Source organism: Thunnus albacares, chromosome 8 (genome assembly GCF_914725855.1).
Source record: "Thunnus albacares chromosome 8, fThuAlb1.1, whole genome shotgun sequence".
Taxonomy (NCBI): domain Eukaryota; kingdom Metazoa; phylum Chordata; class Actinopteri; order Scombriformes; family Scombridae; genus Thunnus; species Thunnus albacares.
The window spans coordinates 1332185-1351213 of NC_058113.1; the positions used below are offsets into that span (position 1 = coordinate 1332185).

The 19029-nt window shown below is 39.1% G+C and overlaps 1 long non-coding RNA gene across 2 annotated transcripts; it reads right to left on the bottom strand.

Annotated features, from left to right (window-relative positions):
* Window positions 1-1074: 1074 nt before the first annotated feature.
* On the bottom strand, window positions 1075-15436 carry LOC122988153. Of its 2 annotated transcripts, XR_006404720.1 has the most exons (5): window positions 15259-15436; window positions 6261-6361; window positions 5052-5151; window positions 1527-1759; window positions 1075-1381 (listed from the first exon to the last, which is right to left on the bottom strand). It is a non-coding gene; the product is annotated as an uncharacterized LOC122988153 (long non-coding RNA). The 2 variants fall into 2 exon arrangements; XR_006404719.1 differs by lacking the exon at window positions 15259-15436 and having other exon boundaries at window positions 6261-10278.
* Between the last annotated feature and the right edge of the window lie 3593 nt (window positions 15437-19029).

A 19029-nucleotide genomic window follows, 5' to 3' on the forward strand; every position in this document is an offset into this window, starting at 1 on the left:
ATCTAAACATCTAGGGTGCCTAAAACTTTTGCACAGTACTATATATAAACAAAATGTATTCATATCGTGGGGCAGTTCACTCTAAAAATATTTTTTTTTTTGCTTGTGTTATCCCCGTTTCCATAGAAATACATGGGATATGACTAATACCTGGAAAACAATCAGTTACGCCAGTAGACTCCCATGTAATGGAACCTAGTTTACTAATCCAACAAGTAGGCAAGCCCTTAGTAACGACATAGCAACAGACACAATGTTTAGTCCCTGTTGAGTCAGCCAGCCAACTTGAGCTAATGCTTTCTAGAGATCGTGGGATTTTTCCAAACTGAATAAATACCACACATATAAACACAAAACTGTTTTGCTAGCTCAATCTTGTTGCAGCTAAGATATCCGCTGAAAAATTTTTTTTTTCCATGGACAGATTTAGTTACTACATCCGCAAACTTCATATACATTAAACCTGTAGGGCCATGTCACCGACTCACTGGCACAGCTGATGGCTTTTCAGGTTATTAACTACCTTTGGAATAAAGAACAAAAAAATTGTTTCAGATAGTTTACTAAATGTTTACTTCCAGTGTGCTCTTAAATATTCATTTACATATTATATATTTTCAGAATTGTGGCAAGAGTTTTTCCATATACCATTTAGCTTATTTTATACATTTCTTAATGAAGCTGTGTTGGAAATCTAATACACACACAAACAAACACAAACACACATAATAATAACTTTCAGAGGTACAATGGGTGCTGATACATTTGGGGCTATTTTTAGATATTGAATTGCATATTGGCATTAAAAGTACAGTTGCTGAAACAGCTGTCAATAAAGTCCATGCTGGATCTCTGCAGTTTAGCAGGTGATTCCATAGAGCTGTTTGAGGCGCTGTCCTCCAAGGGCCTGATGTTTCCATGACTGGCACACAGCATGTTGCTCCACCATGTTCTGTTATCCAGAGAAGGTGCCCAGTAGCTGTATAGGGAGCTCTCTGACTTATGGACATGATTTCCCGCACTTCCAGTCTGCCCTCGGCCAGTTTCTGGATGGTAGTGCTCCTGATACTATGATTTGTGTAAATCACTGATGTGCCTGCCTCTTTACAGATACGTGTGAGCATAGAACCCGGGTAATTTAAACCCTTTGGCTCCAAAGACTACCACACTTCCCCTAATTTTTCTCCTCTTTTTGGATGGAGGTAAAAAGCTTTAGCCTCTTGAGGAATTTTAGATAAGTACTTTTCAAATGATGAAACTGGGCAAAGTTAATTTCCGGGGTCTTCAAACATAGCCCCTCTTCTGCTCTGGCGATCCCTTTCATGATGGTTTTTGTGGTTTTTTGTTTCCTCGTTGAAAGTGAGTGTCACATATTTGGTACCTTGAGGTAGAAATAAAACAGGAATCAGGCAAGTTTGACCATGTTTCTTCAGAACACCATTATTATTATTTTGTTATTATTATGCTATTATGCCAGACTTCACAAGTCTTTTAGCCCCTTTGATGTTGCGCTTTGATTAACTCACCTGTTGAATCTCATTTTATTATGAAAGATTGTGGTGTAAGTTTCCTCAGACCCTCTTTTCCTCTCCTCCCGAAATGTAGCCGGATGTTGAACCACACTTTATTCACCAGGCCCCATGGTGTGTTTGGGTTCATTGCCTCTGAGTTCCTCAGTATTGTCAGGTTCTCTTCAGAGATTGCGGGATGACGTTCAGTGTTGTCATGGCCTGCTCTCCTGAGAAACTTTATGCGTCCACTAAAGACATTATTTGACATAGTGAACTCACTGTCTTGCATGATACACCATGCCTGACTAAGAGAACATCGTTAATAATAAAGCAGTTAATGCCAGCTCTCAACCCGACATAGCTACTAATGGAGTAGTACTGACCCTGATTATTTCTAATTGAACCATAAAATTCATGGAGAATCCTGTTGAGATCATCTTTTGTAATAGCTGCAAAATCCACAACTTGCTTAGTGTTTTCCAGATAGTCCAGGAAACATTTGCAGTATAAAACTCAGGAGACTCAGCAGCCACACATTTCTCTGTTCTTTATTTCTCTGTTTAGCATTCTATTCATCTATTGTTGCTAACTTTGGAGCTGAACAACAGATGTGACTTTTCTTGGTCTTGACAAGTTGCAGCATTTACACACTGTAGTCTGTACTGTACATTTACTGCCAGATTGACAACTTACTGCTAACCTTTTCCTCTGCTCCGCGAGCATTCACCGTCACTTTTCTGCTGCTCGCTCTCACTCAACCACTCACAAGCCACACACACATATTAAACACTGCCCTATTCCTTAAAAGGAGCTACGCTACTAAGAGTTTCCCAGGCAATGACACAGAGGTTGACTCACGTTTTGGAATAGTGCTGCACAGAGGCTCCCAAATGCTATTGATTCCGAATGAATGTATTGTGGAAACTTGAAGCCTACAGTGTCTCAAGGGTAAAAGTCCCGAATTTCTCTCCCTGTTGCTCTTTTCTAGGTGATGTCATTGCGTCCTAATTTGGTGTTATTACTAGCATTAAAAAAACTTTTTTTTTGCTTTGGCAGGGGTTCTCCTTTGTCTGGTGGCCCACCAGACCTATACAACTATAGAACACTGACCACTGAAAGTGGACTGTCAGGACTCCGATAAAGTTTAATATAGGAATGAATGCAAGTTGAGCTCACAGATAAAACTCTGCTTCGCATCTATGTCCTAGTTTCCTGATATGGTCATCTCACAGTATAATTTCCCTGTGGGTGCTAACAATTCCCTGTGTGTACCCAGTCACCCATGAATCTGTGCCTATACATACTGAGGACATCCAACCATCCAATTTCTGCCACTTATCTGGGACTGGGTCGCAGTGGCAGCAGACTGAGTAAGGCAAGCCAGACATCCATCTCTCTTCCTCAAGCTCCTCTAGGGGGATCCCAAAGCGTTCCCAGGCTAGATGACTTATGTAATCCCTCCAGCGTGTTCTGGGTCTGCCTGATGACACACTTTCGTCAAAACCTAAGTGTGACATCAGGCTCAACTAGTCTCCTACCAGTTGGACATGCCCCAGAACACCTCTAAAGGGAAGTGTCCAGGAGCATCCTAACCAGATACCCAAATCACCTTAGCTTTTGACGCAAAGGAGTAGTGGCTTTACTATAAGCTCCCTTCTCACCCTATCTCTAAGGCTGAGCCCAGACACCCTAAGGAGGACACTCATTTCAGCTGCTTGTATCTGCAATCTCATTCTTTCCTTCACAACCCGAAGCTTATGACCATAGGTGTGAACTGGAAAGTAGACCAACTGGTAAACTGAAACCCAATGATCAATCCAGTACAACATCCGTATTACCACTGATGCTGCAGACCTGCCTGTCAATCTCACACTGCATCTTACCCTCACTTGTGAACAAGACCCAGGGATATTTGAACTCCTCCACTTAGGACAGCAACTCACTCCCAACCCAGAGGGAGCAGTCCACCATTTTCTGGCAGACAATCATGGCCTCAGACCTCGATTTGCTGATTTTTATCCCAACTGCATGTTCTTCTGAAGAAGCCAGCAGAATCACTTCGTCAAACTCTGCCTATACTGGATGTCAGTTGGGTTTAGGAAATCCTAAAAGTTTTCCTTCTACCAGTTTTTCTCCCCTGCTGAAAACAGCGTGAGCTAAGCCCTGCTTCCCCTTCCTGAATCCTTTGACAGTTTACCAGAACTACTTTTATGGCAACTGCAAGTCTTTCTCCATGACCTCTCTGAACTCCTCTCACACCTGGTTTTTGCCTCAGCAACCACTGAAGCTGCTGCCCTTCTGAACCTCTGGTACCTGTCTGCTGCTTCAGGAGACCAAGCCCAAAAAGCATCCTCTTTAATCTTGGTGGCATCCTTCATCACCAGTGTCCATGAGCAGGTTCTTCAGCTGCTTCCACAGCAGGCAATGATGACCTTCTGGCCACAACCCCTAGCAGCTGCCTGGACAATTGAAGCCCATAATATGCCACTGTTGCCAACGTTCCAAAGGAGAAACTGCACTGACGAAGCTAACAGAAGAGTTATTTTGTGAAGACAAGAAGAGAAATTAAAGGGCCCTTGTTGGGGGTATTCTCTCTCTCTCTCCATGAACAAGTATGATGGTGGCACGACTGATGTTTGTGGCGGCCTCTCCTAGTTCCAACTATGCACTTGTTATGAGAAATACTGGCTTGGAGCTAAATCAGCTGAGCACATTTGGTCTGTGATGTTTCCTCTCATACTGCTATGAGAGGAAACATGGAAAGCGGGGCAAGCGCAGAAGAGTGCAAGCTAGGTTAATTGTTAACCCATACAACCAGCAGTTCCAACAATCATGCTGCCTAATGTTCTCTGGACAGCAAAATGTATAATATAACTCCCCCATCAGTCACTCGTTGACATGCAATGCCGTCTACATCGAACTGAGACATGTACCTTTCTCCCTAAATGCACTTTATAAATAAATACACTGTGCTGCTAACTGCTTGTTCTTTTTTGTTTTTGTTTTCTCTTGGGATTTCTATGTTTTTATCATTCTTTAAAGGGAATTTTTAGATATACAGTATATCTTTATCCTTTCTATTGTTGTTGCACTGCTGTGGGCTAAGAGGAACAGCACTTTGTTTTTTTGTGTATGCAAATACACAAGAAAATGACAAACTAAATCTTGAATATTGAATCTTGAATCATGGTCCACTCAGATTCCATATTGAATTGAAGACCTCACAGACAAGGGCCTACGCCAGACATTTCCAGTTCACCCTAACTACACGTTTGGGTTTACCAGGTCTGTCTGGCAGACTCCTCTTCCACCTAAACCAACTCAACACTAGGTGGTTCACAGCTAAGAGCTCTGCTTCTCTCTTCACCCAAGTATCCAAGACATGCGGCTGGAGATCTGATGATACAACTACAAATCCAATCATCAATCTTCGGCTTAAGGTGTTCTGGTACCAGGTACACTTGTGAACTAGCTTAGGCTCAAACATGGTGCTTATTATGACCAATCCATGATTAGCATAGGAGTCCAATAACAAAGTACCACTTGGGTTCAGATCAGGCAGGCAATTCCTCCCAGTCAACCCCCTCCAGGTTTCTCCATTGTTGCATTGTTGCTGAGTCTTTAGAGAGTAATGCTGACCCTAAAATCACAAAAATAACAAATGAAGTCGTGAGCACTTACAAATAAGTGTATATAACTTTTTTAATGATGCACAGCAGCAAAAAAAACCCAACAAAAAAACCAATGCATTTCGACGTAGGCTTTATTCAGCATTACTGAAACAATTGAGGGTGCGATCCCTATTAAATTTAATTACAACCAGCTGATACAAATTGTTGGGACTCAGCTAGGAGCAGGTTTAATTATTGGGAATAAGTAATAATTATCAAAGATAATTATTAATTATTAAAAGTCAGTAAAATTATTAATATGAATTAATAATAACAGGGCACCACCCTGAGGTCAGGGACCAACAACCAAACAGTGGATATTGTCTCAGGAAGGGGTGTTCATCTAAGAATGTCAACATCTGAGAGATATTAACATTACAGCATGAACAGTGAAGGTTTGAATTCAAGCACTGACCCCATCACAAAGCTGTTATCACAGTATGTATACAAACAATCACAGGAAACTTCTCTCTATATGCAGTTTATAAACATTAGCATCAATATCATATCAATTATAAATCAATAATGCTTCAATTAAAAAACATCTATCATACAGCTACACTAAGGAAAGTACCCCATGTGGGATTATGTCACGTGAGAGTTCTGGTCAACAGGATTGACAACAAGATTTGAACAGAGGCTATGATTAAACACATGCCTCTGATCACCAAAATGGCGTCGGACAAAGCTGAGCGTCTGCGTTGCCTAGCAGCACGTGTCTGACTATAGAATAGAGTGTGTGAGCATCAAAATGTACAGGTGTGTACATGCAGGTGAGGTAGAGACGTAGCATGCTCTTATTCGCTGGCTGTGGTCTGACTTCAACGAATAAAATGCAACCCACAGTCTAACACATGATGGCAAGCTAACACAAAGCAGTCCAAGCAGTTGGACACGCACAAATCAGTTTAGTGTGATAAACACAACCAAGACAAGCAGCAAACAGCAATAATATTTTCACAGTATTCTCAGCAGAAACAACTGGACTCATGGTCGGTTAGCTTCACAACAACAGCAATAAAGCTGAAAATAACTCACATTTTAGTAACCTATCTCTGCCCAGACTTAAGCCTCTTACTTGTGTCACTTAAGGGAACATTTTAGTCCGTCTTTCGGATCTGGCAAGGTTCCTTGGGCGGTTCCTGTCAATGAGTTCACAGCAGCGGCTCCTCGGTGGGGCTGTGGAGTTGGCGTCTTTCTTTGTTATTAGGCTTTGTGACTGCATGCAGGTCTGCTTTTGTCTCATGCATATGCCGTATGAGGCCCAACAAAATCATCCAAACAGCGATCGTCAAAAAAAAAGTACTAGTAAGAAAAATAATAATTAAGACAATTTAAGCCATCTGAGGAGATATATCACATTATGTGATTGCAACAACCACATAGTGACCGACTGATTTACACACTAACAATAAAATTAGCATGTATGTGGGTCTATATAAGTAACCTCATCATGTGCAAAATCTCCATAAAAAATAGCCTACAAGTGAATGTACACAAATACAAACAACCATCTCCAAGAGACAAATATTAGTTAGAAAAATATTAGTAAGAAAAATAGTAATTTTCCTATTAGAAAAAATTAATAAGAGAAAATATAACGCATTCTGTTATTACAAGAGCCAGATGAGTGACTGATGGATCTACTCAATATATTACACATGTGATTGTAACAACAAATTAAGTGACTGATAGATTTACTAAATATATCATATATTGTGATTGTAACAGTCAGATAAGTGACTGCTAGATTTACACACTTACAATAAAAAAATATATGTATGCAAATATGACGACCAATCATGTGGAAAACCTCCATAGAACATACAAATGCATATACATCAATTATACATATAATCATAAAAAACATGACAACAGCAATACTTTGTTTAAGCCACATCCTCTCTCTATCACCTCCCCTCCACAGTGACCTAACAGTCATGATACCCATGAAGCATAGACTCCAAACTCCATGGCCTGCAGAATTAAAGGCTCTGGCTACAGGAGACCTCTCATCCCTATTTTTGATACTACACTTATAAAATCCTAATTCTAAATTCTCTTTTTGTATTGCCTTCATAGCAAAACACACAAGGACATTTTAATGGGTAAATTATGGTAAAATTATTATATAAATGTGATTCTACCCCTGACTTTAATTTTTCTACTTGTGTGGGGATGTAAAACCTAGTCCCCCTTAATCATAGCATTATAATTCACACAGTTTGAACAAGGAAAAATTCCCGGGGAGAGAGAACTTAGAAAATGTGTATGCCTAACAAAGAGATCTGTCTTCACAAGTTTGTCCCTCAAATTATTTGATCGTTTGGTAGCGAATATTGGAGGGTTAACAAACTCTCAGCCAACAATGGGGTCATTAGACAGAATATGCCAACGTTTTCTGATAATATTTTTGACAGACTGAGAAATAGGTGAGAAAGAAGACAAGACAAGGTCTGAGACTGTTGTTTAAGAGGAGGAGGATTAGGTACTAGAAGGCTGTCTCTATTGTTTTCACAAACCATAGACAAACATATATCTAAGATTTTTTGGTCATAATTCTTTCCTCAGAACCGGGCACACGGGTCGCCTGTGTCTCACACTCTTCCTCAGAGCTACAAGTTCTTCTTATTCTTAACAGTTGACTATAGGGCAAGCTCCTTTTCAGGCTGTGTGGATGATAACTTGAGTAATGTAAGTAGTTATTTCTATCTGTCTTTTTGTAAGGGAGTGTAGTCTATAAAAACTCAGATTTTTTTACTCTCACATCCAAAAAAGATACTGATTCTCTACTTGCCTCTAGTGCAGAAGTAATAGTAATAGTAATATAGTGATATAGTAATAGTAATAGTAATAGTGGGCAATCCAGAGTTAAGATATCCCTTAAATGCTTCTACTTCCTGTGGTGTACCAGTGAAAACAAAAAACAAGTCATCAATATATCTATACCAACACTTCACACGAGAAGAATAAGGATTGTTATTATAAACATGATCCACTTCAAGCTTTCCCATAAACAAGTTGGCATAGTTAGGACTGAAAGGACTGCCCATTGAGACACCCTGTCTCTGTAGAACAAAATGTTTTTCTCAAACCTGAAATAACGTTCTGTAAAAAGTATTTCAGACATTTTTAGAAGTAACTCCACAGATGGTAACTGCTGTTCCCTTGAACAAAAATAATATTGTAAGGCCTCCAATCCCGCTTTATGGAGAGTATTTGTGTATAATCTTTGAAGGTCCATCATACGCAAAAAATCAGAATCAATAATCACAACCACAGACCTCAGTTTCCTCAAAAATCAGATGTGTCCCATATGAAAGAGGATAATTGTATTACCAATCATTTAATGTGAAAATCAGTGAATTGGGAAATAGAACCATGGAGTCAACAAGCTGCGCCCCACCCAGAGACTCCAAGAAGGCTAGATACTCTATTTAGTGCATACATATAACAATCAGCGAATTCCTCCCAGCAATACGTAGTTGCCAGAAGGAGACCCTCTCACCGCAGTGCTCAGCCGGGAGCTGAGTCCATTCTCAGTGTATGTGCAGGCTTGTGTAAGTTACATCACAAATCATGCTTCATAGATACACTTAGATTTCAAGTGAGCACAGAGGAACTTTCCTCCTTCATTGAAGGAGCGAAAACAAACATCATTCTACACAGAACAGGAACAGTAAAAACATCTTTATGTCGACTTTAATGCCAGGTGTACGGCACCTACAGAGATACCACGTGGAGACAACAAGAGCTTTGATCAGCTTGAACTGCTTGCATTTTCTCCTAAAAGTTTCTGATGCAAGTGAAATTTGTTGAGAATGAAGACACCATGAAGCCAATGGAAAAAAAAAAAGATGATATCTTCTCATTTTCACGAACACAAACCCAACAAAGACATTTATACTGCAAACTCTCTGCTCACTGCAAGGTCTCCTAATGAGACAAGGCAAACCTTCCCAGCATGCTCTCTATCACAAAGTAAATTAAGACTGTAAGCAGTTACTGTGGGGAATATAATTAAAGCACAATTCTATCCAATAATGTACAACACATTTGATCTGGACAATGTTGGTATGGTGATACCAATAAGTGAAATGTAATGCTAAACTATAAATCAAAACTGCCGTTACAGCTGCAATGATCCTTTGTGCCAGGCATAAATCCAGCATCATCATTACTTTAATGTCCTTGTCAAACATTGGTCAAAATACACCAAGTCACCAACATGACTGTGTTTTTCTTGATGAATGAGTTCTCAAACCATTTGGTTCATGCCTACATCCTGCTACATTTTCCAGGCTGTGGCTAAACCCATAGCCTATTGCCTTTGATCCTTCACCATGAGACTGATCCCTGTTTACCGAGACATCCCCATCCTGTCACACTCTCTGGTTAGAGGCCATGTGGACCACACAGATAATCACAGACAGCCACAGACAGTCAAAATTTAGCTTGGCTTTCTCACTCCTTGCTGTATTACATAACATTGGTGAAATATGGGTTAAAAGTGCTGATGGCTGTACCACCCACTGTGACTGCTGGATGCCAGGTCTGGTTACCAAACCATGTCAGCGGTTCTCCCAACTCCCCCTGATGATGATGTAGCAATGCAGGATCCTCCTGGCTACAAACCACTGCAGACTGGTTGTGCAAATGAACCTCTGTGTCTTCTGTAATGTGAGGACAAGCTCGCACAATAAAGTGGGGACACTGTGTTGAGAGAATCTGTATGAGATTGATGGCTCTGTAAAACTAAAGTTATGAAAACAAAGACTTTACAATACAGCTCACATTTTACACTGTCATGGGGCAGACATGACGAGATGAGTGAAGCTTCTTAGCTCACATTTATATGTGACTGCACATGTAGGTGCAGCACAGTGTTTATCCACTTTTTAACCACAATAGTCGTGTGGCTCTTAGGATGGCAATGTTGATCAGTCAGTCAGTGCACTACTTTGTTCCACAACTGCCCTTGTGTGTGCAGTGGTTTATTTTGAAAAAACAGCCAAAAATAAAACGTTAATTAATTAATTCAGTTATAAGTGAAGAACAACAACTGTGAAGAGAAACAACAGACACTACATTTAACAACTTTTTTTTTTTTTTTTTTTTTACAAATAAAATTTTGGGGGGGGTTAATGTTTCTCACATTTCAAAAAGTGTCACCCTGTACTTGGAAAAAACCTCCTGGTTTTCCAGGATGCATGGGAAAACGAGGTATTTTCACAACATTAAAACAGCTACACAGTTTATACAGCTGCCCACAGAAACCACTCTCAACCATTAACTGGACACAGCACTTTCAGCTGCTGGATGTTGGAGGATTTCTGTTTGGAAACCTCACAAACTGCATGAAATACAGTAGGAACAGCAGCAGCCTGGATAATTATACAAAGGCAGAAAGTCACAATTTTAACTCCTCCAACTGATCTGAAATCATCTGTGGAAAACCAGTAAATAAACTGCAGACACACAGCAGCTGACAGAAAGAGGTCATATTATATAGAGAAATATTAGTTTTTTTGAATGAATAAAAATGGGAAGCTAAAGGGCAATGAGAATGTTACACTTTAAAGTTTCATCGGGAGTCATTAATAACACCATCAAGCACATCATGTTTAATTAGGAAAGTAGTTTAAAAACAGACACACAAAGGACAACCATTTACTGCATACTGCCATTAGAAACTGAGTAAAATTAGCCGATAATTAGCCTGATCAGCCACCATTAATAATCAATACAAGCACACATTATTAGGCTGTAAACCATTAATCAAACCAATAACTAACAGCAGTCAACGTCAGCCAACCTTATCATACTTTAGCAGTTACCCAGTGATTCTGTAGTGGTGACAAAATGTTAAAAAATACACATATTAGCAGTTTGAATTAAACTGAAGCTCCCTGCACACTCCAGGGAAAACATTATGCCAAACTCCCTTTAAGAAACATGACATTTACAATTCCTTATGTGTCCACAAAATCACATAACTCTAGAAACACAAGATTAAAGGCATCATATGTCGACAATCTTCTTGTCAATTTGGCATCAATATAATCCATAAAGATAAACTGTATTTCTGTACAAACTTTACATTTTGTAGCCTCTGCTCATTCCCAACCTCTGTTGGTTAGCTGCGCTATTTTAGTGGAAGAAGACCGTGGGAATTGGAGGTGAACTGTTTCTGATTGGTAGATCAGATGAGTTGACATGCCGAATTAAACACCAACTCATAACTGTTAAATTACCATCTACCATATGTGTGTGTGACGGTATTTGATTTTTTTCAGCCGTAACTACCTGGTTTTCTGCTTCCTGTTTGGTGCTGGGGAGAGCACACCTATTGGTTGTTTACAATGTTCATGAGCCAAGAGTAAAGACTTACGATAATATTAAACATGTTTGATTTCATTGGAATGTCAAGATGAGAAAAAGACTGACTTGAGACAGCTCGGACGTTTTTTTGACCACATCATACCAAATCAACAAGATGACGGGAGCGTGCTGCAACTATAGCAAAACTCCCATGATTTTATTCTGACATTGAAAATTTGTCTGCGACAGTGAAATCATTTGAAAAGTCATTTGGTGTATGGTCAGCATTACCTGTAGTGTTATATATCCATCTAGATCATTTTGGTGTGAGTTGCCAAGTTTTGGAGATATTGGAGATATCCAGAAATCTTGACTCATTTACTCAAGATAATCCACAGACCTTGTTGTGAGCAGTTTCATGTAGGAACTATTTTCTTTCTACTGATCTCCACCCACCAGCCATGAGTAGATGCACACTTCCTTCTGCGTGGCGAGACAGTTGGTGGGTGTAGTAGAGCTGAGTTTTCAGGTGCGTCTTGAATGCACCAAGGGAGTCAGCAGACTGTGTGGAGCTGGGTAGCTCATTCCACCACCACAAACAAGAGGAGTCTGGATGGTGATTTTACACCAAGCAGTGATGGTATTACCAGACGTTGTCAGACCAGATGAACTGATATTGTTATTGTTTAAATTGTTGTATCTTAATGTTGTTGGATGCAATGGTAATGTAACTATAGTGTTTACTGTATATAGTGTCAGTGCAAACATTGATTATATGTATTTTATTTTAATGGACACCAAATAATAGTTTGTAGTTCATTCGTTGTTGCCACGGCAGATGAGGATCCTAGTAAACAATAAACATGTAAGCATACTTGCTAAACATCAGCACTTTTACATAAGCATGATAGCATGCTGACATTGATACTTAGCTGGAAGCCCTACTGTCCTTTAGCACAGCGTCACAGAGCTGCTAGCCGTAGACATTTTTGTTGTTATGTTGGTATGGTCGTGGTAGTTGGTATGCTTAATGGTTTTTTGTGACTATTCATCTGACAATTATCCCTGACAGGTCATCAAGGAAGATACGCACCTTTAAATTTACTACTTCATACTTCTATTTTATATATGTATATATATATATATATATATATATATGTGTGTGTGTGTGTGTGTGTGTATATATATTACATTATATTTTATTACATTACATTTGATAAAATAGGGGTCATATTGTATTTGAAGACTTTTTGTGTTTTTACAACACCATTGAATGAGTAACAGTTCAACAGCATGAACCTGAGTGTCCTCAAGTCTGTTTGTAGTGTGTCCATTAGATTTCAACAGCCCTAAAATTGTTTAGTTAGACCAGTTTAATGTACAGCAGTGTTTGATGGCTGAGTGAAGTGGAAAATGTCTCACATTGTCTTCACTTCAAAAACAAATCATCAGACAAACACCCAAGAATTACTTAAGAATTACTGTCACAGTAAGTCATGATAGGGTGCTCAAAATACTGAGTGTGGAAAAAACTACTATAGAAAGTTCACTTGACTAGAGTTTGAAATATTTGTTGCTTGATTTTAATAATTTACTGTATTTTTACATAACAATACATGCAAATATGTTACACATGGCAGCTGCTGTTTTATTTAAAATGTTTCTTATTTAAAGTGTGTTTCTAAAAATATGTGTTGGAAGAAGGGTTTGTCTAACAATCGGGGTTGTCTTACATTCAGGACAATATGGTGTTATGACAGAGGCTACCTTTTGGAAACAATTAAACATCTTCCTAAGCTAAATTATCCAGGTTCATTCTAAAATTACTGCTTTTAAAGAGGTTCCTGAAACAATGGGGCTTCATTCCATGCTCTTGATTCCCATTATTGAATCTGATTCTCCTTTTCCATTTTAGTACAGCTCTCTGTTCCACCTGTTGCTACATCACTGTGTACTTTGGCAGTGCTCTCCTGTGGAACAAACAGGTCTCAATGTTAATGAGAGGCATTAGTCCCTCTGGATCAACATGAGATGCACATCTATCCTCCCGCTGTCCCTGGCAACAAGTATGGCCTCTCTGAGCCTGGGCCACTAATTGCCCCTAATAAGAAGGAAATGAAGCATGTTTGATTTATGAGACAGGACATCCCTGAACTAACCTCAGGCCATGGACAGTTCAGCCACTGCCTACATGATCAATAAACTTGTAGCTGAGAGATGGGTAATGTGCCTTTGTATCTGGAGACTTGTGTTGATATACACACAAAAGGTCATTAAAATAGACAGGCAATATAGAAATGATCAAAGAAAATAGACAATACTTTTGCTTGGAATGTTACAAGGCCTAATTACAGTAGGATTTTTTTAAAAGTAAAAAAGAAATTACACACACAAGTGAATGTGACCTTGAAATCGCAATTTAAAAATGGAAGGTGAAGCTGAAAGATGGAAAAAGTTAAACTGAGAAAGGAAATGGGAAATATGGGGATATTTTTGTAATTTCATTTATAATTAAAGCAAAAATTTACATTAAACAAAATGGAAAAGCTTGAATGAAAATGCACAGATGAAAAGATTACATGGAAAAAGAGGAAACTAGTTTAAGAAAAGGGACATACGTACATACATTTTATAGATAAGAGATGTCCCGAGCTGATCCTAAGGATCACTGTCTGGGCTGATTTGGGTGTATTTTAATGGATAGGTACAGACTAACATAAAGTCGATCAAACACAGGTCCTTTCATTACTGTATTGTTTTGTATCTACCTCAGTCTGCTAGTGTTGCAAAGCTGTTCTCTGTTATGACAGCCTACAATGCAGCATTTCACTGCATATGAGTGTGAAAATTAAAATGAACTGTGAAAAATTTGGGTGTGCTGGTGTATATGACTCTAAATTCTGACATCCTGGTTGGCATAATACGCAGATTCACTAAGCTCCTACTTTCTCCTTAGCAAAGAGTAGCAGCATGCAAACATTTGCATGTTTTTGGTGTCAGAATCAAATAATGAAAAACCAATCAGAAACGGTGCATTTTTGTTTTTTGCCAGTTCCTTTTATCATTATTCCTTTTTGGATTGAAGAATGAACAGGTCTGCGTGCAGTCAGCCAATTCATTTTTGCGTTTGAAACCAAAAACGGAAGTCACATGGTTTCCTAATTTTTTTCATTAGAAACCAAAAATGAAAAACAAAATCATGTGGTCTATTCCTTTTTTGTTTCCAAACGAAAAACGAGAAAACCAAATTCAAGTGCAATTTTGGTTTTTGCAAATTCCTTTTTTCATTCCTCATTTGGGACAGACAGTAGCGCGGTGGACAGACAGGAAGCGGAAGTGAGGTGTAAAAACTTCAAAATAAAAGCCAAGAGGACAAAATGGTCTTCTATTAAAATGTAACATTCAACATTATGCAAGTACAGGATCAAATGCTAACATATGCTACATCAATAAATTATTTTGTTCTTTTCATTTAGCCATGAAATATATTTTATCCAAAAAGTAAGTCAAAAATTTCTTCTTCTTCTGTTTCATCTTTCTCACTCAGTTCTTCATCCTTCACATTCTATTCTTCTCCATCTCCCTCTTCTTTCTCTCACTTCATCTCTTTCCAGTCTCTCCTGCCTCTCACTCTGCTCTCCCTTTCCATCTCTTCCTCCTGCCAAGTCTGCAAATTTTTTTGCTAAAGTTGGTGATGAAGTCTCTTCTGCAATTCCTTCTCAGTTTCTATAAAAAGCCAATCCAGCCGCACTTACCTACAGTAGTCAAGATGAGAAAGGATCTCTTGGTTAAATCTCTGCCCAACATGTAGATCTGCCCCTGGTTAAAAAGAATTATGACAATACAGCATCACATACAACCTCTATTAAGCTATGATATCTGAGAGCAAGTGTACACAGGTGGAGTCAGGCCAGCAAACAAAAAACAGACAGATACAGAGCTAAATATAACATTTCACAGTGATTAGAGGGCAGCAACATTTCAGTAAGCAAACAGAGCAGGAGAAACACTGATTATAAAGCCTCTCTGCAGGTCTGATTGACAGTTCAATCTGGAGTCAGGTCTGCACATAAACAAAGTCGAACAGTTCATCTAGCCAACTTCTCTCTTTATTTAGTGATTTACAGAATGCACTTTATAACCTTTTGGAGATGTTGACCCTCAAGTCAAGTCAAATCGATTTAAAGAGAATATTGTTACATGTGGGGTTTAGGGTGAAAGCCTGTTTCACTCCTTGGACTTTTGAAACCTGTTGTAGAAACTAGAAACTTTGTGCACTGTAATCAAACTAGAAACAAGACTTTTTTTTGTAGCTGAACTGCTAAAATTTGATAAATTTCCTCTAACAAAACGAAACAAACAATAGTAATGCTGGTAAGATTACTTAACTTGGTATGTAACAAGCCTGTATGTCTAAATAAATCACAGTAATTAATTTGGAGGTACTAGTTTTTCAGGTTCCCGAGTCTTCTCCTAAGTTAACACTGTGCACTGTTTAGGCCATTAGATGGTAGAGCATGTAAAGCTACTGCAAGTCCATAATCACGCAAACTGCATTTATATTTGTGATATATATATATATATATATATATATATATATATATATATATATATATTCAGAGCTGGATGATGTGATTGTTAATGATCCTGGCACCCTGATGCTGTCATCATGTTTTTATATCATGAATCAACTCAAACTGCTAACTGCTGCTGAACTACACAGTAAAGAGGAGGACCTGGGTCAGCTGTCTTCCCTCTTGGATCCTGCCAGTGCGGAAACATCTGCAAACAAATCTGCTGCAATCAAGCTCGTGACAGCTCGTCAGGAAGGTCACTGTTCCTCATACATCATACAGCATGGGTCAAAAACACTATTTCACTATTACAAGAACACTATTTCCACTGGCACAACAGTTCGTCACGTCCACTGTGATACCCACATAACAGGTGAGGCCTGGCAATGAATATCACATAAAGGTGAACGGAGTGTGAGGCAGTATACTGGTCAGTGAAAAGTTCCTCGCATGAGTGGGCAAGGGTTCAGAGGGAATACAAGGAGTATGGTGGTGTCATAGTTCTTTGTATGCATGTGTATGTGGTGGGGGATGTAGTTCTGTCAGACTGACAGGGGTTCCTGACTCTGGCTTCCTATCGTGCTGCCCTCCCTCAGCTATCGGTTTTGTTGGCCTGCCAAGAGAAGCATGTCACTCCTGTATCAGATTCCCATCCTTGCTGTGTTTCCCAGCCATCATGTGGAGCTGCTGGATATAAATGGAAGCCTTTTCTTGCACCAGCGTTCAGTGGATGGGTCAGATACAGGCCATGCCGTAATGGCAAAATCAACCGGGGCAAATAGCTTGGCTTGGCTGCTGGTATAGACACCTCCACGTTTTCTGTTCCCGAGTGATTAGCTTGGATGCTAATAATAAAGTAACCTAGAAGGTCCTTTGCAGCTCTGAGCCTCTCACTTTGTGAACTATCCAGGTGACCTTCACATGGCCCGTGTGGGTGTACAAATAGACTATATGTGTGTGTGTGTGTGTGTGTGTGTGTGTGTGTATGTGTTTATACGTGTGTTTACAGAGGGGTTCCAGGTAATGTAATGTGTTCTCTAGTAGCCATGTTAGAAGCCCCACCAGTCATAGAGACAATAGCCGACAGGTTTTATAAACTCACAACACAACATTATCAACAAAAGCATGTAGCAGTGGTTAATTTTTGTGCAACTTTTTATTATAAACTCATAGATTATTTTGTCACTGATGCATTGATAAGATATTAGCTTAGAAATGCCAGGAAATTTCAGTCTTTTGTTGAATATGTAACTTTTACATTGGTAAAATATTCAAGTTTTGGGAGGCATTTTTCCTTGTCCCAAAATAAGTGTTCCACACATTTTAGGCCACTAGAGGGGATGAAATAATTGAGGTGAAGAAGTTTATGATTGTTAATAGAGATGCGCAGATTCACACTTTTTCTTCCCCAATTTCTGTTCTCTGATACCTAAAGTCAGAGAAACGACCAATTCCAACTGCCAATCAACGAAAAGTGCTCCTTTTTCTCTTTCAGTTCAATATCTGTATGAAGCTAACTGGAACATTCTTTTATGGTCACAGCAGGGGACTGTAACTACACATCGTTTCTTAACTTTACAGTAAGCGTTCATACACCAACAATCCATGGGTGGAATATTTGCAATGATGCACACTGTTCCCATTTCTTTTTCATTCTTGAACAACAAATTGATTTTTAGACTATATCCCAAATGTTGTGCTGTTATTATTTGTAATGACAGTGACTAAGTATTTTGTGTGGGTTGGTCACATGATAAGACAAGATCTGTTTTATCAGGTCAGTATCCACACCTATACTTATCAGGTGTAATGGATCAGTGCATCCCTAATTACTAATAATTTTAATTCCATAATGATTTTGATGATCATTGTTGACTTAACTTTTATAAGTAAGCAAAGTTCCACAAACAGTTGTGTATATTGTATCATAAGAGTAGCAGAAATAAGAAGTGAATGGAAAGTTGCCGCAGTGAGTCTCGCTAAATTCCATAAGTAGTCAACAATGATATCGACATATTATATCCATGGAAAAGTATTTGAGGATGTGCGTTTTCCTAGAAGCAGTATGTACCAGTATGTACTTGGTGCGTATAGCAAATTCAAAAACATGATTGCTACAACCTTTGGTGGCTGTGGTAGAGCAGGTCGTCCACTAATCAGGAGATCAGTGGTTCGATTCCTGGCTCCTCCAGTCCACATGTCGATGTGTCCTTGAGCAAGATACTTAACCCCAAATTGCTCCTGATGGTTGTGCCATCAGTGTGTGAATGTGTATGAATGATTAGATTTCCTCTGATGGACAGGTTGGGACCTTGCATGGTAGCCCCCGTACCATTCAGCGTATGAATGTGTGTGAAGGGGTGAATGTGACTCGTAGTGTAAAAGCGCTTTGAGTGGTTGGGAGACTAGAAAGGTGCTATACAAGCACAGTCCATTTACAAAGGATTTTTTAAAAGTTTTGTTAATTTTTTTGCAGCACGAACTGTTGACTGACTTACTCTTGAGTCCTGCCTTGTTTAGGAACTATCATGGACAGCCATGGAAAATTTTCTTATTTTTCACAATCGCCTTGTACATTAATTTGTTGTAGCAGGACACGATCACATTCATTACTGATTAAAGAAAAATAACATGTGGCTGTACCTGTAGTACATTTGCATTCAGAAGTTTACATGATTTTAACCTCAATGTTACTCTTCCGATAGTTTTGCAATAGCCTTTGTATTTTAGAAACCAATTTTTGATGTTGACTGGTGCTAAATTCCACATTATCTATGATCCTTATAGGTTGTTGCTATATGGAAGTATTCAAGCATGGAAGGCTTGATTGTTGCAATCAGGAACACAAAACTATGAACACCATAGCTGGTAAATTTACTCAGAATTGACCCTTTTATTCAAATTTACGGATTTATCCAGTGAGTCCCATGGAGCACTGTGTAGTCTATGGCA